Source organism: Amia ocellicauda, chromosome 19, assembly GCF_036373705.1.
Source record: "Amia ocellicauda isolate fAmiCal2 chromosome 19, fAmiCal2.hap1, whole genome shotgun sequence".
Taxonomy (NCBI): Eukaryota; Metazoa; Chordata; class Actinopteri; order Amiiformes; family Amiidae; genus Amia; species Amia ocellicauda.
In genome coordinates this window covers 1,282,716-1,309,630 of record NC_089868.1, presented here as the reverse complement: position 1 = coordinate 1,309,630, position 26,915 = coordinate 1,282,716, and the positions used below count along the sequence as shown (strand labels likewise).

At 40.7% G+C, this 26,915-nt stretch overlaps 7 non-coding genes across 7 annotated transcripts; all 7 read left to right on the top strand.

Moving 5' to 3' along the window:
• Nucleotides 1–403: 403 nt before the first annotated feature.
• Nucleotides 404–475, top strand: trnag-ucc (transfer RNA glycine (anticodon UCC)). Its single transcript has one exon. It is a non-coding gene; the product is annotated as a tRNA-Gly (tRNA).
• Nucleotides 476–5,583: 5,108 nt separating this feature from the next.
• Nucleotides 5,584–5,655, top strand: trnaw-cca (transfer RNA tryptophan (anticodon CCA)). The gene has a single exon. It is a non-coding gene; the product is annotated as a tRNA-Trp (tRNA).
• A 2,313-nt stretch (nucleotides 5,656–7,968) lies between these two features.
• Nucleotides 7,969–8,040, top strand: trnag-ucc (transfer RNA glycine (anticodon UCC)). The gene has a single exon. It is a non-coding gene; the product is annotated as a tRNA-Gly (tRNA).
• Nucleotides 8,041–14,611: 6,571 nt separating this feature from the next.
• trnaw-cca (transfer RNA tryptophan (anticodon CCA)) lies at nucleotides 14,612–14,683 on the top strand. The gene has a single exon. It is a non-coding gene; the product is annotated as a tRNA-Trp (tRNA).
• A 2,313-nt stretch (nucleotides 14,684–16,996) lies between these two features.
• trnag-ucc (transfer RNA glycine (anticodon UCC)) lies at nucleotides 16,997–17,068 on the top strand. The gene has a single exon. It is a non-coding gene; the product is annotated as a tRNA-Gly (tRNA).
• A 6,558-nt stretch (nucleotides 17,069–23,626) lies between these two features.
• On the top strand, nucleotides 23,627–23,698 carry trnaw-cca (transfer RNA tryptophan (anticodon CCA)). The gene has a single exon. It is a non-coding gene; the product is annotated as a tRNA-Trp (tRNA).
• Nucleotides 23,699–26,011: 2,313 nt separating this feature from the next.
• Nucleotides 26,012–26,083, top strand: trnag-ucc (transfer RNA glycine (anticodon UCC)). Its single transcript has one exon. It is a non-coding gene; the product is annotated as a tRNA-Gly (tRNA).
• Nucleotides 26,084–26,915: the final 832 nt, after the last annotated feature.

The window sequence follows — 26,915 nt, the reverse complement described above, 5'->3', positions numbered from 1 at the left end:
AAAACTGACCTTAAATAAACAGTATTCATCTATCGAGAATCTATGTTCATGGTTTGTATAGAAGTATTTCCACATATGCATCTGGACACTCGGGCAAGCCAGCTGAGAAGTCGCTCAAGTCGCCGCAGCTAAGTATCGCCTTTTTCTCTCGCGTTTCCTAGTTTAGTTAAGAGTTTCATTGATTGTTTACGTGGTTTGTTTAGCTAAGAATGATATATCTTGCACCTGTTTTGTAGTAAGAGCAGCGACTGTTTGTTAGTGAATTTAGCAAGTTACTTAGCACACTCAACACGCCCTGTCTGTAATCAGAAGCTTTACACTGTAGGCTGTGATTATTCGCATGTATCTAGTCAGATGAATGATCTGAAATGCATCAAAAGTCATGGAATGAGAGACTTTCTGGGCGTTGGTGGTATAGTGGTGAGCATAGCTGCCTTCCAAGCAGTTGACCCGGGTTCGATTCCCGGCCAACGCAACGTTTTCTTTCTAGGCTTCCGCCATCACACTTGTGATGCTTCGGGGGAGTTCGACACCATTCAAGCTATTGCGACCCTACTAAGCCTGCACTTACCGCTGTTTTCACTAACACACTTCTGGTGAACCGTTGCGCATGAACAGATGACGAATAAATGGCCTTACACTAGTATCCCACAGCACCAGCTTCGTCTGTAGAAAAACAAAGGTTCCTCTGCCTGCTGCAGGATACCCACATCACACTTGACTCGCAGACCTTTACTGCGCCCTCTTGCTTCACGTGGGCCGTGCTCCCAGAAGCGCTGTAACATACATGTGCACTTGCGTGCAAAAGTATTCGGTATTACATTTATTAGACGTGTTCATTGCTTGAATATACTTTAAAAGCTAATACACTCCTCTCCATGCTCACCAACAACAATGTTGGCGACGATGACGGCTAAAGTAAGGAGAAATAGAAATGCCACTTCCATTCACTCCAATTACTATTGTTGTTATTATTACAGGGGAAAACTATGACCCTTGGTCATCAGTGTCTTGGGCGGACAGTTATGTCATTTAACAACATCCAAGATACCCGAGCCATCGGTCAGTCAGCACCGCTAGATGGCGGCATTCAGACACTCATGCAATGTTTGAAGAAGAAAGTGTTCAAATAGAGGAGCGCACAACTCTCTACGTGGCACCGATGTTAACTAGTTTTCACAGAAACCTGTGCTATGTGGCTCGTTGGTCTAGGGGTATGATTCAAAGGGTTCAAATCCCGGACGAGCCCTTTGTTTTAGTCTTCTCTCATTCATTTTCATTTTCTCAGCAAAGCACCCTTGACAGGGTACTTTTGCCAACATGAAAAACATTTCCTTCATGTATCATGACTTCATTATGGTAATATCTCATTTCGTATGTTTCCAAATAGGCCTCTTAACAATCATCTACAAGCCTACATATACCAGCATGATTTCATACAATGTGCACGATATGTAGTCCATGTCTGTCTCTCTGTCTCTCTAGATATATGTTTATAATTGAGTTGATGATAGTTGCATCTGTGCGCCAAACTGTGTCTGAGCAGCAGACTGTAACTTGAAATAATTGCATGAAAATGTCTGTATCTTCTTAATTTTATGCAGGTTAGTTCAGCTAGTAAGAAAGGTCACTATCTTTTTTATCTCTTTCTGTAACTAAACCATTCAGTCTTTCTACATGATGCCGTAAATCCAACATTTCCCCAATTCGCTCCCTGCGAGAAGACAATGCGATGTGCAATGAAAGTGATAGCCTGTCACTTGGCACTTCAGTTCTGCGTACCACCAAGTCTTATTAGACTCCTTAGTTCTAACTGCAAGTTCCCTGCCATGTCCATGAAAGGGGATTGAGTCCGTATTGAACCATTATCTAAAACACAAAACTATGAGATAGCTTTCGTGATCTATTGGTGCGCATCGCTGCCTTCCGAGTAGTGGCCAGTACTACTACTACTAAAGGTAATTATATTAAGGAACGAATGAACGAAAGAGAGAGTATCATTACTCAGTACACTTAGAGGCTATGTGTGTACTAGTAACTTGTTACTTGATTTAAGTCACGAAAAGTCCCATCCAACGTCAGTCCCATCCTATGTAATGTGTGATGTCCAGAGCCGGCCCTAGCCATTTGGGGGCCATATGCGAGATTTGATAGTAGCCCCAGAACCATCCCCCCTCTCGATGAAAAACATTTTAGTGGTGCCCATGTTTATGGCGTATAGAGAATGTTTAGTTAAAACTAAAATAAACACAAACATTTAAATAATGCACATCACAGAACATGTATTGCACTTTAACATTCACTGTACTTGTTGAAGAAATTGATGTAATAATCAATACAAATGTAAATAGTGCACTATGCATATTGAAATCAGAGCAATAACTAATAAACTGTTTAGGTAAAATAACATCCACACCAAAAATACTCAATACTGAAAATACTATAGTGCACAAAAAACTGAATTTAAATAATACAATACTATGAAAAATCATTAGCTGACAACTGGCAAACTACTGCAGTACTTAACTACTAGCTGATCATTATCATCATTTGGATGGCAACTGGCAGTAGGCTAGCTAGCAAAGTGAGCTGGATTATTACTTTATAATGATATACAATTTATAAAGACATGTAAATTCCTCACAAAGTTATGACTTAAAGTCCCACTGCTTGGAATTTAGAAAACACAGAACATCACTAAAGTTCCCCTGACATTATCTTTATAAACTCCACCACAATATACATTATATCCATCATATTTACATTACATTTAGCATACATATCCCTGACGCGTGTATTGACCTCACTGGAGACAATATGCTCGAGTCACAGATTAAATGCCCCTCTCCCTCTCGGGTTTACATGGTCTTAGTTTATTGCACTAGAGACGAGTTGTTTACCCGCAGCCCTGTACAGGGCAAAGGACTGTCTTGTGCATTGCGCCTTGTTTAATACTTTGTTTTAATGATCTTACCGAGTGGTTTTTTACATCACTGGTGGGGCTACAAAGCCATGAATCGAAGTGTTTTATCAAGTTAAAATTAAAACACGATGTACAGTACTGAACAGTGTACAACAGACCCACAACAATTTGGTCTGGATCACTACTGGATCTGTTAGGAACGGCGCCGTCATTGTTGGGGGACACAGTCAGCTGTCATTTAACTGGGCAGATGAAATACAGTCAGATTGTTAGCCATCTAACTTCAAGTTAACCTGACAGGGAGCAGGTATGAGATGCTGGACATGCTGCTCTGGAAACATAGCTGGCTGAACTTTAAACTCGCTACGGAGAATGGAAAATCCCGAGTTAATGCCAAGTTATCCTGAAACTTAGCCGGCTAACCTACTTATCCAAGTAGGAAGAACACACCCAGGTGCCTATATGTTGTTGGTTTCTTTACAATGCTTGTGTAACTTAATAATATATATACTTTTCCTTGTGCAGAAAACATATCGGCACAATTCGAACTTATGCAAGTTTTATTGTAGAATACTACTACTACTAATAATAATTACAATTATTATGATAATAAACAAGAAACAGAGACTGATTAGCATACGTTGAGGTTATCAACAAAGCTATTAACTCTTTACCATAATGCATTTTTACTATTAAGTTGTATCTGAAGCATATCATCTTTCGTGAAACTTGATTTGATTGTGTACTTACCCAGCGTTACTTTTCACTTTTCTGTATGTGCACATATTCCTGTTATCCACAAACCACTGTAGTTATTTAAAGCAACTAAACGCAATAACTTCATCGTCACTCTTGTAACATTAAAACCCAATATTCACTGGCGCTGTTTAAACTGTGAATAACTAGGTGAGTCCATGTTTTTTCAGATAATGGCCAATTCTACCTGTTCACCAAAAGCAAGCATGTGCAAATATGTACATTTATTATTTGGACCTTATTATATTAAACCTATTGTAAAATAAAATACAATATTAGTAAAGGCAAATACACTCACCTAAAGGATTATTAGATACACCTGTTCAATTTCTCATTAATGCAATTATCTAACCAACCAATCACATGGCAGTTGCTTCAATGCATTTAGGGGTGTGGTCCTGGTCAAGACAATCTCCTGAACTCCAAACTGGATGTCTGAATGGGAAAGAAAGGTGATTTAAGCAATTTTGAGCGTGGCATGGTTGTTGGTGCCAGACGGGCCGGTCTGAGTATTTCACAATCTGCTCAGTTACTGGGATTTTCACGCACAACCATTTCTAGGGTTTACAAAGAATGGTGTGAAAAGGGAAAAACATCCAGTATGCGGCAGTCCTGTGGGCGAAAATGCCTTGTTGATGCTAGAGGTCAGAGGAGAATGGGCCGACTGATTCAAGCTGATAGAAGAGCAACTTTGACTGAAATAACCACTCGTTACAACCGAGGTATGCAGCAAGGCATTTGTGAAGCCACAACACGTACAACCTTGAGGCGGATGGGCTACAACAGCAGAAGACCCCACCGGGTACCACTCATCTCCACTACAGATAGGAAAAAGAGGCTACAATTTGCACAAGCTCACCAAAATTGGACAGTTGAAGACTGGAAAAATGTTGCCTGGTCTGATGAGTCTCGATTTCTGTTGAGACATTCAGATGGTAGAGTCAGAATTTGGCGTAAACAGAATGAGAACATGGATCCATCATGCCTTGTTACCACTGTGCAGGCTGGTGGTGGTGGTGTAATGGTGTGGGGGATGTTTTCTTGGCACACTTTAGGCCCCTTAGTGCCAATTGGGCATCGTTTAAATGCCACGGCCTACCTGAGCATTGTTTCTGACCATGTCCATCCCTTTATGACCACCATGTACCCATCCTCTGATGGCTACTTCCAGCAGGATAATGCACCATGTCACAAAGGTCGAATCATTTCAAATTGGTTTCTTGAACATGACAATGAGTTCACTGTACTAAACTGGCCCCCACAGTCACCAGATCTCAACCCAATAGAGCATCTTTGGGATGTGGTGGAACGGGAGCTTCGTGCCCTGGATGTGCATCCCACAAATCTCGATCAACTGCAAGATGCTATCCTATCAATATGGGCCAACATTTCTAAAGAATGCTTTCAGCACCTTGTTGAATCAATGCCACGTAGAATTAAGGCAGTTCTGAAGGCGAAAGGGGGTAAAACACAGTATTAGTATGGTGTTCCTAATAATCCTTTAGGTGAGTGTATAAGCGGAATATATTTGTTATAAATACAGCAAATATAGTTTTATATTCACTGTATTTTCCATTTCATGGGATTCCAGAATAATTTCTGTATCAAATTTAAACTACTGAGATATCATATTAAAGATATAGGAAAGACCAAACATATGTGCAGTGTCCGGTTTTCTTTTTTTTCTTTCTTTCTGTAATTTCTGCTTTAAGTTTAACTTGGTATTCACGTCATGCCATGTGTTCTGTGTCATGCTCACTGTCACTATCTCTTTAGCATTCTGTTTAACTTCTTCATCACGTCAATGCTTCAGTTGCCCATTCATTAACCTAATGGTCACTAGCAAAACATCACCATAGTTCCCAATATTTTTCCTTGACGTCCTGTGTTAACTGAAGTTTAAGGACCTCGTGGCGCAACGGTAGCGCGTCTGACTCCAGATCAGAAGGTTGTGTGTTCAAATCACGTCGGGGTCAGTCTTTTACTCAACATTCCCTGTAATATCACTCAATAATTCCTGCTGTGGAAAGTGTTATTAATATCCTAGAATGCAAACGTTGTTAGTCTAAGTAACATGCATCTACACCCGAGAGGATGCATAAAAGTCAGTCTGGTCTCCTCCACGTAGAAATTATATTTGATTTTAAGAATCCGTATCGTTTGTTATATTTTAATCTGCCTTGTAATAGGCTATTAACAGTGGACTGTCACAATCCGTGTTTTATTCACCTGCTGTATAGCTCCCTTTTATGTATTTCTTGTGCTTTCGATTACCGCCTACCCAATACTGTCTCACTTTCTGATCCCTGGTCGACACAATTCATACACTAATAAAAACGTATAGAAATACTTCAGATAACATCAACACTACTAGGTAATAATAGTAGATGGGATTCAATGTTCATTTCTCGGTTCATGTTTGAGCGATTCCGAGGCCTCGCTAAGGTGGCTTTTAGTGATGCGCTGAGGTCGCTGCACTGTGGCGCGGCACACCGACCCCCCAGGATGTTGCCATATTATTAGGAATATTATTAGGGTTCCACTGTACAAGATCTGCTGCCGTGCTCGGCATTACCAGCAGCTTATCCAGACGGAGGCGCCGGGTGTCACAGAGAGATGCAGGTCGGTGCTGCTAGTGGAGCGAGTCACTCATACTTTGACAATCACTCTTTGGGTGCATCGGGGTGTGTATATTGAAGTCACTAGACTTTCATTGACGTACACGGAGTAGCCTACACAGCATCAGCTGAGTTTGCGCCTGTAGAAAAGCCTGGCTGAATTTCTGCCAGCCCCAGCTCCTCTAGTCCAATAGTGCTATTAGTCAGCAACACTAGATGGCAGTCACACACAAGGTGCTTGAACTTGAGACTGAGAAAGTTTCCGGCTGTTGGAGCGCACCGCTTTCTACGTGGCACTAGTGTAAAGATATCACTAATGTAAGTTTGTTCGAGATATGATTTTCTCTTAGAGTGCGAGAGGTCCTGGTTTAAAATGCCTTTCTTTTACGGTTTTCTTAATTTCTCATTGTATAAAACACATTATTATTATTTTTATTTCTTGGCAGACGCCCTTATGCAGGGCGACTTGCAACATAAGTGCAAGAATACAGTTAAGTACAAGGCATCAAACATTACAAATTCAAATTTACATTAAACAAAGCAATTCAAGATAATACATTTTACAACTTCCAATGTATACAGTTAAGTACAGTAAGTGCAGTCATACATTGTGAAAAGTAAAGCTAAGTGCCGTCAAGATGTACGACAATTGTCGAAATCATGTATTTGGCCAGTGAATAAGATCTCTTCTTCTCTCATCAGCATTTTATTATGGTATTACCCCTTTTCTGTAAAGATTAGTTTATAATACACATGCATATACTACATATACTATTATCATTTAAAATATTGTAGACAGACGCCATCCGACTGTCTATCCGTCTATTTTTAAATCCAACTAGTTTTGTCCATTTGTCCAAAATGTGGCTAGAGACAGTGGCTTGCTTTCTACCTAGTTCCCCCAGTAAAAGCCATTAACCACTGAAGAAACTCAATTCATTTCTGACAGTCATTTAAGGTAAGGTACATCCTTGCCATTCTTAACAATGACTGTGATGTCATCTACGTAAGCCACCGCTTTGAAAAGTTTCATTAATACACCAGGAACAATCAGCCCAAATAGTCTGTAGGTTATGTAAATGCATCACTACCAGCAGGTGACACACACACACACACACACACACACACACACTTTTTTCTCGAGTTTGTTTTTCCATTCCAATGGGTGTCCAAGTTACTCCAACAGTCCAAGTTACACTGTCAATCAAATACATCATTGTCCGTGTTCCACCTCGGGGGGTAAATTCAATAAACTATGCGCTAAATAAAAACTGACCTTTAAATAAACAGTATTCATCTATCGAGAATCTATGTTCATGGTTTGTATAGAAGTATTTCCACATATGCATCTGGACACTCGGGCAAGCCAGCTGAGAAGTCGCTCAAGTCGCCGCAGCTAAGTATCGCCTTTTTCTCTCGCGTTTCCTAGTTTAGTTAAGAGTTACATTGATTGTTTACGTGGTTTGTTTAGCTAAGAATGATATATCTTGCACCTGTTTTGTAGTAAGAGCAGCGACTGTTTGTTAGTGAATTTAGCAAGTTACTTAGCACACTCAACACGCCCTGTCTGTAATCAGAAGCTTTACACTGTAGGCTGTGATTATTCGCATGTATCTAGTCAGATGAATGATCTGAAATGCTTCAAAAGTCATGGAATGAGAGACTTTCTGGGCGTTGGTGGTATAGTGGTGAGCATAGCTGCCTTCCAAGCAGTTGACCCGGGTACGATTCCCGGCCAACGCAACGTTTTCTTTCTAGGCTTCCGCCATCACACTTGTGATGCTTCGGGGGAGTTCGACACCATTCAAGCTATTGCGACCCTACTAAGCCTGCACTTACCGCTGTTTTCACTAACACACTTCTGGTAAACCGTTGCGCATGAACAGATGACGAATAAATGGCCTTACACTAGTATCCCACAGCACCAGCTTCGTCTGTAGAAAAACAAAGGTTCCTCTCCCTGCTGCAGGGTACACACATCACACTTGACTCGCAGACCTTTACTGCGCCCTCTTGCTTCACGTGGGCCGTGCTCCCAGAAGCGCTGTAACATACATGTGCACTTGCGTGCAAAAGTATTCGGTATTACATTTATTTGACGTGTTCATTGCTTGAATGTACTTTAAAAGCTAATACACTCCTCTCTATGCTCACCAACAACAATGTTGGCGACGATGACGGCTAAAGTAAGGAGAAATAGAAATGCCACTTCCATTCACTCCAATTACTATTGTTGTTATTATTACAAGGGAAAACTATGACCCTTGGTCATCAGTGTCTTGGGCGGACAGTTATGTCATTTAACAACATCCAAGATACCCGAGCCATCGGTCAGTCAGCACCGCTAGATGGCGGCAGTCAGACACTCATGCAATGTTTGAAGAAGAAAGTGTTCAAATAGAGGAGCGCACAACTCTCTACGTGGCCCTTTGTTTTAGTCTTCTCTCATTCATTTTCATTTTCTCAGCAAAGCACCCTTGACAGGGTACTTTTGCCAACATGAAAAACATTTCCTTCATGTATCATGACTTCATTATGGTAATATCTCATTTCGTATGTTTCCAAATAGGCCTCTTAACAATCATCTACAAGCCTACATATACCAGCATGATTTCATACAATGTGCACGATATGTAGTCCATGTCTGTCTCTCTGTCTCTCTAGATATATGTTTATAATTGAGTTGATGATAGTTGCATCTGTGCGCCAAACTGTGTCTGAGCAGCAGACTGTAACTTGAAATAATTGCATGAAAATGTCTGTATCTTCTTAATTTTATGCAGGTTAGTTCAGCTAGTAAGAAAGGTCACTATCTTTTTTATCTCTTTCTGTAACTAAACCATTCAGTCTTTCTACATGATGCCGTAAATCCAACATTTCCCCAATTCGCTCCCTGCGAGAAGACAATGCGATGTGCAATGAAAGTGATAGCCTGTCACTTGGCACTTCAGTTCTGCGTACCACCAAGTCTTATTAGACTCCTTAGTTCTAACTGCAAGTTCTCTGCCATGTCCATGAAAGGGGATTGAGTCCGTATTGAACCATTATCTAAAACACAAAACTATGAGATAGCTTTCGTGATCTATTGGTGCGCATCGCTGCCTTCCGAGTAGTGGCCAGTACTACTACTACTAAAGGTAATTATATTAAGGAACGAATGAACGAAAGAGAGAGTATCATTACTCAGTACACTTAGAGGCTATGTGTGTACTAGTAACTTGTTACTTGATTTAAGTCACGAAAAGTCCCATCCAACGTCAGTCCCATCCTATGTAATGTGTGATGTCCAGAGCCGGCCCTAGCCATTTGGGGGCCATATGCGAGATTTGATAGTAGCCCCAGAACCATCCCCCCTCTCGATGAAAAACATTTTAGTGGTGCCCATGTTTATGGCGTATAGAGAATGTTTAGTTAAAACTAAAATAAACACAAACATTTAAATAATGCACATCACAGAACATGTATTGCACTTTAACATTCACTGTACTTGTTGAAGTAATTGATGTAATAATCAATACAAATGTAAATAGTGCACTATGCATATTGAAATCAGAGCAATAACTAATAAACTGTTAAAGGTAAAATAACATCCACACCAAAAATACTCAATACTGAAAATACTATAGTGCACAAAAAACTGAATTTAAATAATACAATACTATGAAAAATCATTAGCTGACAACTGGCAAACTACTGCAGTACTTAACTACTAGCTGATCATTATCATCATTTGGATGGCAACTGGCAGTAGGCTAGGTAGCAAAGTGAGCTGGATTATTACTTTATAATGATATATAATTTATAAAGACATGTATATTCCTCACAAAGTTATGACTTAAAGTCCCACTGCTTGGAATTTAGAAAACACAGAATATCACTAAAGTTCACCTGACATTATGTTTATGAACTCCACCACAATATACATTATATCCATCATATTTACATTATATTTAGCATACATATCCCTGACGCGTGTATTGACCTCACTGGAGACAATATGCTCGAGTCACAGATTAAATGCCCCTGGTCTTAGTGGTCTTAGTTTATTGCACTAGAGACGAGTTGTTTACCCGCAGCCCTGCACAGGGCAAAGGACTGTCTTGTGCATTGCGCCTTGTTTAATACTTTGTTTTAATGATCTTACCGAGTGGTTTTTTACGTCACTGGTGGGGCTACAAAGCCATGAATCGAAGTGTTTTATCAAGTTAGGATTAAAACACGATGTACAGTACTGAACAGTGTACAACAGACCCACAACAATTTAGAGAGCATAATGATAAAGGAAACCACTGATCTGCATTAACCATGAAACGTCCATCAGCAATGTACTTTACCTTGAAACCCACAATAAATGGACCAGACCGTTACCTTGCATTTTTAAAATGCGTCCATTTCGGGAATGTTACATGGATACCATCATCTCAGACGTTAGATTTTGCACGTAAACTGTGGGCTTAGATCGTGGAAAATTGTGCATGTTTTCAAAATTTCTACGCCATTTACTGGTGTTCTTGGGATGCTCCTTCTGTGTGACCGTATACCTCGAGTAAACGTTTACTCGGTCTGCTTGAGCAAGTGGGTTGAAATGACGTGTGTAAGCCGAAAGCCAGTAATGTATTTTGATACCAGACATTACAGCTTTCATGACCAGGGGCGCAGCGAGGATTTCAGGGCCCCATGAAAGTAAAAAAGGTAGCTACCGAAGTGTGACCCATCGGGAGGATAGCTAAACCCGGGGGTTATGCCTGTGAGGAGAGGTTGAGAGGTGGATGAGGAACCTCGCCACTTGATAGGTCCGGTCGTTGAGGTAGGAGGAGAAACAAGTGAGAGCAGTCCCAGAGATTCCAAGGTCAGCGAGGCAGGAGAGGAGGATGGAGTGATCGACGGTGTCAAATGTTGCGGAGAGACCAAGGAGGATGAGGATTGAGGAGAGGGAGGCTGCCCGAGCACAGTTGAGGGAGTCAGTGACTGCCAGGAGAGCAGTCTCAGTGGTGTGAGCGGTGTTTGGAAGGCGGATTGCAGAGGATCAAGAAGTGAGAGATGGGAAAGGAATGCAGAGAGCTGACAGTGGAAAGTGAATAAATAAAACAAAACAAGAAGCAATAAAAAACACACAAAACAAATACCAAAATAGGCTAACGCCCATTGCTAGTGATGCAATAAAGGGACACTGTTTGGAATGAATGAGAATTGTGCATTCTTACCGATGCCCCACAACGATCACACCTTTTGATCGATCAGCTATTTAACTCTTTCATCAACCTCCATTACCTATAACATAATTTTGAGAAATGTACTTTTTCTTTCAAGTGTGCTGCAGGAAACATCCACTTATTTATAATTCGTTTTATGTCACTTGTTTGCTGCAAGAAAGGCAAGGCGAGTAAGGCTGTAGAACACTGCTACATTATGCATCTTGCACTATGGTGTCGGTAATATAGTTTTTTCGTGCAATACTTATTTATATTGTATTCATAATTCGTTTTGTCACTTGTTTCTTGCATACTGTTTTTATTTTGTGTGGTTTTTTCTTGTTTCAAAAATAAAGAAAATCTAAGACATTAAGCTATTCAGATTCTGTGTGAGTGTATGAACACAATGATCGGTGGTGGAATTGGCTGCGATGCCAGGGGCACCAGCTAAAATCTTGCCGAGAGCATCAAATTGGTCAGGGCCGGCCCAGGGCGGAATGACTGATGTGCGGTCCTAATTAATCGGCTACGTAAATCATTCCTTTTCAACCGAACCTGTAACGCTCAAATAATTAATCTGTATAATTTAAATCTATAATCTCTATGAATTATTCCTCTCAGAAAAGCTACTGGGTCTGGATCACTACTGGATCTGTTAGGAACTGCGCCGTCATTGTTGGGGGACACAGTCAGCTGTCATTTAACTGGGCAGATGAAATACAGTCAGATTGTTAGCCATCTAACTTCAAGTTAACCTGACAGGGAGCAGGTTTGAGATGCTGGACATGCTGCTCTGGAAACATAGCTGGCTGAACTTTAAACTCGCTACGGATAATGGAAAATCCCGAGTTAATGCCAAGTTATCCTGAAACTTAGCCGGCTAACCTACTTATCCAAGTAGGAAGAACACACCCAGGTGCCTATATGTTGTTGTTTTCTTTACAATGCTTGTGTAACTTAATAATATATATACTTTTCCTTGTGCAGAAAACATATCGGCACAATTCGAACTTATGCAAGTTTTATTGTAGAATACTACTACTACTAATAATAATTACAATTATTATGATAATAAACAAGAAACAGAGACTGATTAGCATACGTTGAGGTTATCAACAAAGCTATTAACTCTTTACCATAATGCATTTTTACTATTAAGTTGTATCTGAAGCATATCATCTTTCGTGAAACTTGATTTGATTGTGTACTTACCCAGCGTTACTTTTCACTTTTCTGTATGTGCACATATTCCTGTTATCCACAAACCACTGTAGTTATTTAAAGCAACTAAACGCAATAACTTCATCGTCACTCTTGTAACATTAAAACCCAATATTCACTGGCGCTGTTTAAACTGTGAATAACTAGGTGAGTCCATGTTTTTTCAGATAATGGCCAATTCTACCTGTTCACCAAAAGCAAGCATGTGCAAATATGTACATTTATTATTTGGACCTTATTATATTAAACCTATTGTAAAATAAAATACAATATTAGTAAAGGCAAATACACTCACCTAAAGGATTATTAGATACACCTGTTCAATTTCTCATTAATGCAATTATCTAACCAACCAATCACATGGCAGTTGCTTCAATGCATTTAGGGGTGTGGTCCTGGTCAAGACAATCTCCTGAACTCCAAACTGGATGTCTGAATGGGAAAGAAAGGTGATTTAAGCAATTTTGAGCGTGGCATGGTTGTTGGTGCCAGACGGGCCGGTCTGAGTATTTCACAATCTGCTCAGTTACTGGGATTTTCACGCACAACCATTTCTAGGGTTTACAAAGAATGGTGTGAAAAGGGAAAAACATCCAGTATGCGGCAGTCCTGTGGGCGAAAATGCCTTGTTGATGCTAGAGGTCAGAGGAGAATGGGCCGACTGATTCAAGCTGATAGAAGAGCAACTTTGACTGAAATAACCACTCGTTACAACCGAGGTATGCAGCAAGGCATTTGTGAAGCCACAACACGTACAACCTTGAGGCGGATGGGCTACAACAGCAGAAGACCCCACCGGGTACCACTCATCTCCACTACAGATAGGAAAAAGAGGCTACAATTTGCACAAGCTCACCAAAATTGGACAGTTGAAGACTGGAAAAATGTTGCCTGGTCTGATGAGTCTCGATTTCTGTTGAGACATTCAGATGGTAGAGTCAGAATTTGGCGTAAACAGAATGAGAACATGGATCCATCATGCCTTGTTACCACTGTGCAGGCTGGTGGTGGTGGTGTAATGGTGTGGGGGATGTTTTCTTGGCACACTTTAGGCCCCTTAGTGCCAATTGGGCATCGTTTAAATGCCACGGCCTACCTGAGCATTGTTTCTGACCATGTCCATCCCTTTATGACCACCATGTACCCATCCTCTGATGGCTACTTCCAGCAGGATAATGCACCATGTCACAAAGGTCGAATCATTTCAAATTGGTTTCTTGAACATGACAATGAGTTCACTGTACTAAACTGGCCCCCACAGTCACCAGATCTCAACCCAATAGAGCATCTTTGGGATGTGGTGGAACGGGAGCTTCGTGCCCTGGATGTGCATCCCACAAATCTCGATCAACTGCAAGATGCTATCCTATCAATATGGGCCAACATTTCTAAAGAATGCTTTCAGCACCTTGTTGAATCAATGCCACGTAGAATTAAGGCAGTTCTGAAGGCGAAAGGGGGTAAAACACAGTATTAGTATGGTGTTCCTAATAATCCTTTAGGTGAGTGTATAAGCGGAATATATTTGTTATAAATACAGCAAATATAGTTTTATATTCACTGTATTTTCCATTTCATGGGATTCCAGAATAATTTCTGTATCAAATTTAAACTACTGAGATATCATATTAAAGATATAGGAAAGACCAAACATATGTGCAGTGTCCGGTTTTCTTTTTTTTCTTTCTTTCTGTAATTTCTGCTTTAAGTTTAACTTGGTATTCACGTCATGCCATGTGTTCTGTGTCATGCTCACTGTCACTATCTCTTTAGCATTCTGTTTAACTTCTTCATCACGTCAATGCTTCAGTTGCCCATTCATTAACCTAATGGTCACTAGCAAAACATCACCATAGTTCCCAATATTTTTCCTTGACGTCCTGTGTTAACTGAAGTTTAAGGACCTCGTGGCGCAACGGTAGCGCGTCTGACTCCAGATCAGAAGGTTGTGTGTTCAAATCACGTCGGGGTCAGTCTTTTACTCAACATTCCCTGTAATATCACTCAATAATTCCTGCTGTGGAAAGTGTTATTAATATCCTAGAATGCAAACGTTGTTAGTCTAAGTAACATGCATCTACACCCGAGAGGATGCATAAAAGTCAGTCTGGTCTCCTCCACGTAGAAATTATATTTGATTTTAAGAATCCGTATCGTTTGTTATATTTTAATCTGCCTTGTAATAGGCTATTAACAGTGGACTGTCACAATCCGTGTTTTATTCACCTGCTGTATAGCTCCCTTTTATGTATTTCTTGTGCTTTCGATTACCGCCTACCCAATACTGTCTCACTTTCTGATCCCTGGTCGACACAATTCATACACTAATAAAAACGTATAGAAATACTTCAGATAACATCAACACTACTAGGTAATAATAGTAGATGGGATTCAATGTTCATTTCTCGGTTCATGTTTGAGCGATTCCGAGGCCTCGCTAAGGTGCCTTTTAGTGATGCGCTAAGGTCGCTGCACTGTGGCGCGGCACACCGACCCCCCAGGATGTTGCCATATTATTAGGAATATTATTAGGGTTCCACTGTACAAGATCTGCTGCCGTGCTCGGCATTACCAGCAGCTTATCCAGACGGAGGCGCCGGGTGTCACAGAGAGATGCAGGTCGGTGCTGCTAGTGGAGCGAGTCACTCATACTTTGACAATCACTCTTTGGGTGCATCGGGGTGTGTATATTGAAGTCACTAGACTTTCATTGACGTACACGGAGTAGCCTACACAGCATCAGCTGAGTTTGCGCCTGTAGAAAAGCCTGGCTGAATTTCTGCCAGCCCCAGCTCCTCTAGTCCAATAGTGCTATTAGTCAGCAACATTAGATGGCAGTCACACACAAGGTGCTTGAACTTGAGACTGAGAAAGTTTCCGGCTGTTGGAGCGCACCGCTTTCTACGTGGCACTAGTGTAAAGATGTCACTAATGTAAGTTTGTTCGAGATATGATTTTCTCTTAGAGTGCGAGAGGTCCTGGTTTAAAATGCCTTTCTTTTACGGTTTTCTTAATTTCTCATTGTATAAAACACATTATTATTATTTTTATTTCTTGGCAGACGCCCTTATGCAGGGCGACTTGCAACATAAGTGCAAGAATACAGTTAAGTACAAGGCATCAAACATTACAAATTCAAATTTACATTAAACAAAGCAATTCAAGATAATACATTTTACAACTTCCAATGTATACAGTTAAGTACAGTAAGTGCAGTCATACATTGTGAAAAGTAAAGCTAAGTGCCGTCAAGATGTACGACAATTGTCGAAATCATGTATTTGGCCAGTGAATAAGATCTCTTCTTCTCTCATCAGCATTTTATTATGGTATTACCCCTTTTCTGTAAAGATTAGTTTATAATACACATGCATATACTACATATACTATTATCATTTAAAATATTGTAGACAGACGCCATCCGACTGTCTATCCGTCTATTTTTAAATCCAACTAGTTTTGTCCATTTGTCCAAAATGTGGCTAGAGACAGTGGCTTGCTTTCTACCTAGTTCCCCCAGTAAAAGCCATTAACCACTGAAGAAACTCAATTCATTTCTGACAGTCATTTAAGGTAAGGTACATCCTTGCCATTCTTAACAATGACTGTGATGTCATCTACGTAAGCCACCGCTTTGAAAAGTTTCATTAATACACCAGGAACAATCAGCCCAAATAGTCTGTAGGTTATGTAAATGCATCACTACCAGCAGGTGACACACACACACACACACACACACACACACACTTTTTTCTCGAGTTTGTTTTTCCATTCCAATGGGTGTCCAAGTTACTCCAACAGTCCAAGTTACACTGTCAATCAAATACATCATTGTCCGTGTTCCACCTCGGGGGGTAAATTCAATAAACTATGCGCTAAATAAAAACTGACCTTTAAATAAACAGTATTCATCTATCGAGAATCTATGTTCATGGTTTGTATAGAAGTATTTCCACATATGCATCTGGACACTCGGGCAAGCCAGCTGAGAAGTCGCTCAAGTCGCCGCAGCTAAGTATCGCCTTTTTCTCTCGCGTTTCCTAGTTTAGTTAAGAGTTACATTGATTGTTTACGTGGTTTGTTTAGCTAAGAATGATATATCTTGCACCTGTTTTGTAGTAAGAGCAGCGACTGTTTGTTAGTGAATTTAGCAAGTTACTTAGCACACTCAACACGCCCTGTCTGTAATCAGAAGCTTTACACTGTAGGCTGTGATTATTCGCATGTATCTAGTCAGATGAATGATCTGAAATGCTTCAAAAGTCATGGAATGAGAGACTTTCTGGGCGTTGGTGGTATAGTGGTGAGCATAGCTGCCTTCCAAGCAGTTGACCCGGGTACGATTCCCGGCCAACGCAACGTTTTCTTTCTAGGCTTCCGCCATCACACTTGTGATGCTTCGGGGGAGTTCGACACCATTCAAGCTATTGCGACCCTACTAAGCCTGCACTTACCGCTGTTTTCACTAACACACTTCTGGTGAACCGTTGCGCATGAACAGATGACGAATAAATGGCCTTACACTAGTATCCCACAGCACCAGCTTCGTCTGTAGAAAAACAAAGGTTCCTCTCCCTGCTGCAGGGTACACACATCACACTTGACTCGCAGACCTTTACTGCGCCCTCTTGCTTCACGTGGGCCGTGCTCCCAGAAGCGCTGTAACATACATGTGCACTTGCGTGCAAAAGTATTCGGTATTACATTTATTTGACGTGTTCATTGCTTGAATGTACTTTAAAAGCTAATACACTCCTCTCTATGCTCACCAACAACAATGTTGGCGACGATGACGGCTAAAGTAAGGAGAAATAGAAATGCCACTTCCATTCACTCCAATTACTATTGTTGTTATTATTACAAGGGAAAACTATGACCCTTGGTCATCAGTGTCTTGGGCGGACAGTTATGTCATTTAACAACATCCAAGATACCCGAGCCATCGGTCAGTCAGCACCGCTAGATGGCGGCAGTCAGACACTCATGCAATGTTTGAAGAAGAAAGTGTTCAAATAGAGGAGCGCACAACTCTCTACGTGGCCCTTTGTTTTAGTCTTCTCTCATTCATTTTCATTTTCTCAGCAAAGCACCCTTGACAGGGTACTTTTGCCAACATGAAAAACATTTCCTTCATGTATCATGACTTCATTATGGTAATATCTCATTTCGTATGTTTCCAAATAGGCCTCTTAACAATCATCTACAAGCCTACATATACCAGCATGATTTCATACAATGTGCACGATATGTAGTCCATGTCTGTCTCTCTGTCTCTCTAGATATATGTTTATAATTGAGTTGATGATAGTTGCATCTGTGCGCCAAACTGTGTCTGAGCAGCAGACTGTAACTTGAAATAATTGCATGAAAATGTCTGTATCTTCTTAATTTTATGCAGGTTAGTTCAGCTAGTAAGAAAGGTCACTATCTTTTTTATCTCTTTCTGTAACTAAACCATTCAGTCTTTCTACATGATGCCGTAAATCCAACATTTCCCCAATTCGCTCCCTGCGAGAAGACAATGCGATGTGCAATGAAAGTGATAGCCTGTCACTTGGCACTTCAGTTCTGCGTACCACCAAGTCTTATTAGACTCCTTAGTTCTAACTGCAAGTTCTCTGCCATGTCCATGAAAGGGGATTGAGTCCGTATTGAACCATTATCTAAAACACAAAACTATGAGATAGCTTTCGTGATCTATTGGTGCGCATCGCTGCCTTCCGAGTAGTGGCCAGTACTACTACTACTAAAGGTAATTATATTAAGGAACGAATGAACGAAAGAGAGAGTATCATTACTCAGTACACTTAGAGGCTATGTGTGTACTAGTAACTTGTTACTTGATTTAAGTCACGAAAAGTCCCATCCAACGTCAGTCCCATCCTATGTAATGTGTGATGTCCAGAGCCGGCCCTAGCCATTTGGGGGCCATATGCGAGATTTGATAGTAGCCCCAGAACCATCCCCCCTCTCGATGAAAAACATTTTAGTGGTGCCCATGTTTATGGCGTATAGAGAATGTTTAGTTAAAACTAAAATAAACACAAACATTTAAATAATGCACATCACAGAACATGTATTGCACTTTAACATTCACTGTACTTGTTGAAGTAATTGATGTAATAATCAATACAAATGTAAATAGTGCACTATGCATATTGAAATCAGAGCAATAACTAATAAACTGTTAAAGGTAAAATAACATCCACACCAAAAATACTCAATACTGAAAATACTATAGTGCACAAAAAACTGAATTTAAATAATACAATACTATGAAAAATCATTAGCTGACAACTGGCAAACTACTGCAGTACTTAACTACTAGCTGATCATTATCATCATTTGGATGGCAACTGGCAGTAGGCTAGGTAGCAAAGTGAGCTGGATTATTACTTTATAATGATATATAATTTATAAAGACATGTATATTCCTCACAAAGTTATGACTTAAAGTCCCACTGCTTGGAATTTAGAAAACACAGAATATCACTAAAGTTCACCTGACATTATGTTTATGAACTCCACCACAATATACATTATATCCATCATATTTACATTACATTTAGCATACATATCCCTGACGCGTGTATTGACCTCACTGGAGACAATATGCTCGAGTCACAGATTAAATGCCCCTGGTCTTAGTGGTCTTAGTTTATTGCACTAGAGACGAGTTGTTTACCCGCAGCCCTGCACAGGGCAAAGGACTGTCTTGTGCATTGCGCCTTGTTTAATACTTTGTTTTAATGATCTTACCGAGTGGTTTTTTACGTCACTGGTGGGGCTACAAAGCCATGAATCGAAGTGTTTTATCAAGTTAGGATTAAAACACGATGTACAGTACTGAACAGTGTACAACAGACCCACAACAATTTAGAGAGCATAATGATAAAGGAAACCACTGATCTGCATTAACCATGAAACGTCCATCAGCAATGTACTTTACCTTGAAACCCACAATAAATGGACCAGACCGTTACCTTGCATTTTTAAAATGCGTCCATTTCGGGAATGTTACATGGATACCATCATCTCAGACGTTAGATTTTGCACGTAAACTGTGGGCTTAGATCGTGGAAAATTGTGCATGTTTTCAAAATTTCTACGCCATTTACTGGTGTTCTTGGGATGCTCCTTCTGTGTGACCGTATACCTCGAGTAAACGTTTACTCGGTCTGCTTGAGCAAGTGGGTTGAAATGACGTGTGTAAGCCGAAAGCCAGTAATGTATTTTGATACCAGACATTACAGCTTTCATGACCAGGGGCGCAGCGAGGATTTCAGGGCCCCATGAAAGTAAAAAAGGTAGCTACCGAAGTGTGACCCATCGGGAGGATAGCTAAACCCGGGGGTTATGCCTGTGAGGAGAGGTTGAGAGGTGGATGAGGAACCTCGCCACTTGATAGGTCCGGTCGTTGAGGTAGGAGGAGAAACAAGTGAGAGCAGTCCCAGAGATTCCAAGGTCAGCGAGGCAGGAGAGGAGGATGGAGTGATCGACGGTGTCAAATGTTGCGGAGAGACCAAGGAGGATGAGGATTGAGGAGAGGGAGGCTGCCCGAGCACAGTTGAGGGAGTCAGTGACTGCCAGGAGAGCAGTCTCAGTGGTGTGAGCGGTGTTTGGAAGGCGGATTGCAGAGGATCAAGAAGTGAGAGATGGGAAAGGAATGCAGAGAGCTGACAGTGGAAAGTGAATAAATAAAACAAAACAAGAAGCAATAAAAAACACACAAAACAAATACCAAAATAGGCTAACGCCCATTGCTAGTGATGCAATAAAGGGACACTGTTTGGAATGAATGAGAATTGTGCATTCTTACCGATGCCCCACAACGATCACACCTTTTGATCGATCAGCTATTTAACTCTTTCATCAACCTCCATTACCTATAACATAATTTTGAGAAATGTACTTTTTCTTTCAAGTGTGCTGCAGGAAACATCCACTTATTTATAATTCGTTTTATGTCACTTGTTTGCTGCAAGAAAGGCAAGGCGAGTAAGGCTGTAGAACACTGCTACATTATGCATCTTGCACTATGGTGTCGGTAATATAGTTTTTTCGTGCAATACTTATTTATATTGTATTCATAATTCGTTTTGTCACTTGTTTCTTGCATACTGTTTTTATTTTGTGTGGTTTTTTCTTGTTTCAAAAATAAAGAAAATCTAAGACATTAAGCTATTCAGATTCTGTGTGAGTGTATGAACACAATGATCGGTGGTGGAATTGGCTGCGATGCCAGGGGCACCAGCTAAAATCTTGCCTAGAGCATCAAATTGGTCAGGGCCGGCCCAGGGCGGAATGACTGATGTGCGGTCCTAATTAATCGGCTACGTAAATCATTCCTTTTCAACCGAACCTGTAACGCTCAAATAATTAATCTGTATAATTTAAATCTATAATCTCTATGAATTATTCCTCTCAGAAAAGCTACTGGGTCTGGATCACTACTGGATCTGTTAGGAACTGCGCCGTCATTGTTGGGGGACACAGTCAGCTGTCATTTAACTGGGCAGATGAAATACAGTCAGATTGTTAGCCATCTAACTTCAAGTTAACCTGACAGGGAGCAGGTTTGAGATGCTGGACATGCTGCTCTGGAAACATAGCTGGCTGAACTTTAAACTCGCTACGGAGAATGGAAAATCCCGAGTTAATGCCAAGTTATCCTGAAACTTAGCCGGCTAACCTACTTATCCAAGTAGGAAGAACACACCCAGGTGCCTATATGTTGTTGGTTTCTTTACAATGCTTGTGTAACTTAATAATATATATACTTTTCCTTGTGCAGAAAACATATCGGCACAATTCGAACTTATGCACGTTTTATTGTAGAATACTACTACTAATAATAATAATTACAATTATTATGATAATAAACACGAAACAGAGACTGATTAGCATACGTTGAGGTTATCAACAAAGCTATTAACTCTTTACCATAATGCATTTTTACTATTAAGTTGTATCTGAAGCATATCATCTTTCGTGAAACTTGATTTGATTATGTACTTACCCAGCGTTACTTTTAACTTTTCTGTATGTGCACATATTCCTGTTATCCACAAACCACTGTAGTTATTTAAAGCAACTAAACGCAATAACTTCATCGTCACTCTTGTAACATTAAAACCCAATATTCACTGGCGCTGTTTAAACTGTGAATAACTAGGTGAGTCCATGTTTTTTCAGACAATGGCCAATTCTACCTGTTCACCAAAAGCAAGCATGTGCAAATATGTACATTTATTATTTGGACCTTATTATATTAAACCTATTGTAAAATAAAATACAATATTAGTAAAGGCAAATACACTCACCTAAAGGATTATTAGATACACCTGTTCAATTTCTCATTAATGCAATTATCTAACCAACCAATCACATGGCAGTTGCTTCAATGCATTTAGGGGTGTGGTCCTGGTCAAGACAATCTCCTGAACTCCAAACTGGATGTCTGAATGGGAAAGAAAGGTGATTTAAGCAATTTTGAGCGTGGCATGGTTGTTGGTGCCAGACGGGCCGGTCTGAGTATTTCACAATCTGCTCAGTTACTGGGATTTTCACGCACAACCATTTCTAGGGTTTACAAAAAATGGTGTGAAAAGGGAAAAACATCCAGTATGCGGCAGTCCTGTGGGCGAAAATGCCTTGTTGATGCTAGAGGTCAGAGGAGAATGGGCCGACTGATTCAAGCTGATAGAAGAGCAACTTTGACTGAAATAACCACTCGTTACAACCGAGGTATGCAGCAAGGCATTTGTGAAGCCACAACACGTACAACCTTGAGGCGGATGGGCTACAACAGCAGAAGACCCCACCGGGTACCACTCATCTCCACTACAAATAGGAAAAAGAGGCTACAATTTGCACAAGCTCACCAAAATTGGACAGTTGAAGACTGGAAAAATGTTGCCTGGTCTGATGAGTCTCGATTTCTGTTGAGACCTTCAGATGGTAGAGTCAGAATTTGGCGTAAACAGAATGAGAACATGGATCCATCATGCCTTGTTACCACTGTGCAGGCTGGTGGTGGTGTAATGGTGTAATGGTGTGGGGGATGTTTTCTTGGCACACTTTAGTCCCCTTAGTGCCAATTGGGCATCGTTTAAATGCCACGGCCTACATGAGCATGTCCATCCCTTTATGACCACCATGTACCCATCCTCTGATGGCTACTTCCAGCAGGATAATGCACCATGTCACAAAGGTCGAATCATTTCAAATTGGTTTCTTGAACATGACAATGAGTTCACTGTACTAAACTGGCCCCCACAGTCACCACATCTCAACCCAATAGAGCATCTTTGGGATGTGGTGGAACGGGAGCTTCGTGCCCTGGATGTGCATCCCACAAATCTCGATCAACTGCAAGATGCTATCCTATCAATATGGGCCAACATTTCTAAAGAATGCTTTCAGCACCTTGTTGAATCAATGCCACGTAGAATTAAGGCAGTTCTGAAGGCGAAAGGGGGTAAAACACAGTATTAGTATGGTGTTCCTAATAATCCTTTAGGTGAGTGTATAAGCGGAATATATTTGTTATAAATATAACAGATATAGTTTTATTTTCACTGTATTTTCCATTTTATGGGATTCCAGAATAATTTCTGTATCAAATTTAAACTACTGAGATATCATATTAAAGATATAGGAAAGACCAAACACATGTGCAGTATCCGTTTTTTTTTCTTTCTTTCTGTAATTTCTGCTTTAAGTTTAACTTGGTATTCACGTCATGCCATGTGTTCTGTGTCATGCTCACTGTCACTATCTCTTTAGCATTCTGTTTAACTTCTTCATCACGTCAATGCTTCAGTTGCCCATTCATTAACCTAATGGTCACTAGCAAAACATCACCATAGTTCCCAATATTTTTCCTTGACGTCCTGTGTTAACTGAAGTTTAAGGACCTCGTGGCGCAACGGTAGCGCGTCTGACTCCAGATCAGAAGGTTGTGTGTTCAAATCACGTCGGGGTCAGTCTTTTACTCAACATTCCCTGTAATATCACTCAATAATTCCTGCTCTGGAGAGTGTTATTAATATCCTAGAATGCAAACGTTGTTAGTCTAAGTAACATGCATCTACACCCGAGAGGATGCATAAAAGTCAGTCTGGTCTCCTGCACGTTGAAATTATATTTGATTTTAAGAATCCGTATCGTTTGTTATATTTTAATCTGCCTTGTTATAGGCTATTAACAGTGGACTGTCACAATCCGTGTTTTATTCACCTGCTGTATAGCTCCCTTTTACGTATTTCTTGTGCTTTCGATTACCGCCTACCCAATACTGTCTCACTTTCTGATCCCTGGTCGACACAATTCATACACTAATAAAAACGTATAGAAATACTTCAGATAACATCAACACTACTAGGTAATAATAGTAGATGGGATTCAATGTTCATTTCTCGGTTCATGTTTGAGCGATTCCGAGGCCTCGCTAAGGTGCCTTTTAGTGATGCGCTAAGGTCGCTGCACTGTGGCGCGGCACACCGACCCCCCAGGATGTTGCCATATTATTATGAATATTATTAGGGTTCCACTGTACAAGATCTGCTGCCGTGCTCGGCATTACCAGCAGCTTATCCAGACGGAGGCGCCGGGTGTCACAGAGAGATGCAGGTCGGTGCTGCTAGTGGAGCGAGTCACTCATACTTTGACAATCACTCTTTGGGTGCATCGGGGTGTGTATATTGAAGTCACTAGACTTTCATTGACGTACACGGAGTAGCCTACACAGCATCAGCTGAGTTTGCGCCTGTAGAAAAGCCTGGCTGAATTTCTGCCAGCCCCAGCTCCTCTAGTCCAATAGTGCTATTAGTCAGCACCACAAGATGCCAGTCACACACAAGTTGCTTGAACTTGAGACTGAGAAAGTTTCCAGCTGTTGGAGCGCACCGCTTTCTACGTGGCACTAGTGTAAAGATGTCACTAATGTAAGTTTGTTCGAGATATGATTTTCTCTTAGAGTGCGAGAGGTCCTGGTTTAAAATGCCTTTCTTTTACGGTTTTCTTAATTTCTCATTGTATAAAACACATTATTATTATTTTTATTTCTTGGCAGACGCCCTTATGCAGGGCGACTTGCAACATAAGTGCAAGAATACAGTTAAGTACAAGGCATCAAACATTACAAATTCAAATTTACATTAAACAAAGCAATTCAAGATAATACATTTTACAACTTCCAATGTATACAGTTAAGTACAGTAAGTGCAGTCATACATTGTGAAAAGTAAAGCTAAGTGCCGTCAAGATGTACGACAATTGTCGAAATCATGTATTTGGCCAGTGAATAAGATCTCTTCTTCTCTCATCAGCATTTTATTATGGTATTACCCCTTTTCTGTAAAGATTAGTTTATAATACACATGCATATACTACATATACTATTATCATTTAAAATATTGTAGACAGACGCCATCCGACTGTCTATCCGTCTATTTTTAAATCCAACTAGTTTTGTCCATTTGTCCAAAATGTGGCTAGAGACAGTGGCTTGCTTTCTACCTAGTTCCCCCAGTAAAAGCCATTAACCACTGAAGAAACTCAATTCATTTCTGACAGTCATTTAAGGTAAGGTACATCCTTGCCATTCTTAACAATGACTGTGATGTCATCTACGTAAGCCACCGCTTTGAAAAGTTTCATTAATACACCAGGAACAATCAGCCCAAATAGTCTGTAGGTTATGTAAATGCATCACTACCAGCAGGTGACACACACACACACACACACACACACACACACTTTTTTCTCGAGTTTGTTTTTCCATTCCAATGGGTGTCCAAGTTACTCCAACAGTCCAAGTTACACTGTCAATCAAATACATCATTGTCCGTGTTCCACCTCGGGGGGTAAATTCAATAAACTATGCGCTAAATAAAAACTGACCTTTAAATAAACAGTATTCATCTATCGAGAATCTATGTTCATGGTTTGTATAGAAGTATTTCCACATATGCATCTGGACACTCGGGCAAGCCAGCTGAGAAGTCGCTCAAGTCGCCGCAGCTAAGTATCGCCTTTTTCTCTCGCGTTTCCTAGTTTAGTTAAGAGTTACATTGATTGTTTACGTGGTTTGTTTAGCTAAGAATGATATATCTTGCACCTGTTTTGTAGTAAGAGCAGCGACTGTTTGTTAGTGAATTTAGCAAGTTACTTAGCACACTCAACACGCCCTGTCTGTAATCAGAAGCTTTACACTGTAGGCTGTGATTATTCGCATGTATCTAGTCAGATGAATGATCTGAAATGCTTCAAAAGTCATGGAATGAGAGACTTTCTGGGCGTTGGTGGTATAGTGGTGAGCATAGCTGCCTTCCAAGCAGTTGACCCGGGTACGATTCCCGGCCAACGCAACGTTTTCTTTCTAGGCTTCCGCCATCACACTTGTGATGCTTCGGGGGAGTTCGACACCATTCAAGCTATTGCGACCCTACTAAGCCTGCACTTACCGCTGTTTTCACTAACACGCTTCTGGTAAACCGTTGCGCATGAACAGATGACGAATAAATGGCCTTACACTAGTATCCCACAGCACCAGCTTCGTCTGTAGAAAAACAAAGGTTCCTCTCCCTGCTGCAGGGTACACACATCACACTTGACTCGCAGACCTTTACTGCGCCCTCTTGCTTCACGTGGGCCGTGCTCCCAGAAGCGCTGTAACATACATGTGCACTTGCGTGCAAAAGTATTCGGTATTACATTTATTTGACGTGTTCATTGCTTGAATGTACTTTAAAAGCTAATACACTCCTCTCTATGCTCACCAACAACAATGTTGGCGACGATGACGGCTAAAGTAAGGAGAAATAGAAATGCCACTTCCATTCACTCCAATTACTATTGTTGTTATTATTACAAGGGAAAACTATGACCCTTGGTCATCAGTGTCTTGGGCGGACAGTTATGTCATTTAACAACATCCAAGATACCCGAGCCATCGGTCAGTCAGCACCGCTAGATGGCGGCAGTCAGACACTCATGCAATGTTTGAAGAAGAAAGTGTTCAAATAGAGGAGCGCACAACTCTCTACGTGGCCCTTTGTTTTAGTCTTCTCTCATTCATTTTCATTTTCTCAGCAAAGCACCCTTGACAGGGTACTTTTGCCAACATGAAAAACATTTCCTTCATGTATCATGACTTCATTATGGTAATATCTCATTTCGTATGTTTCCAAATAGGCCTCT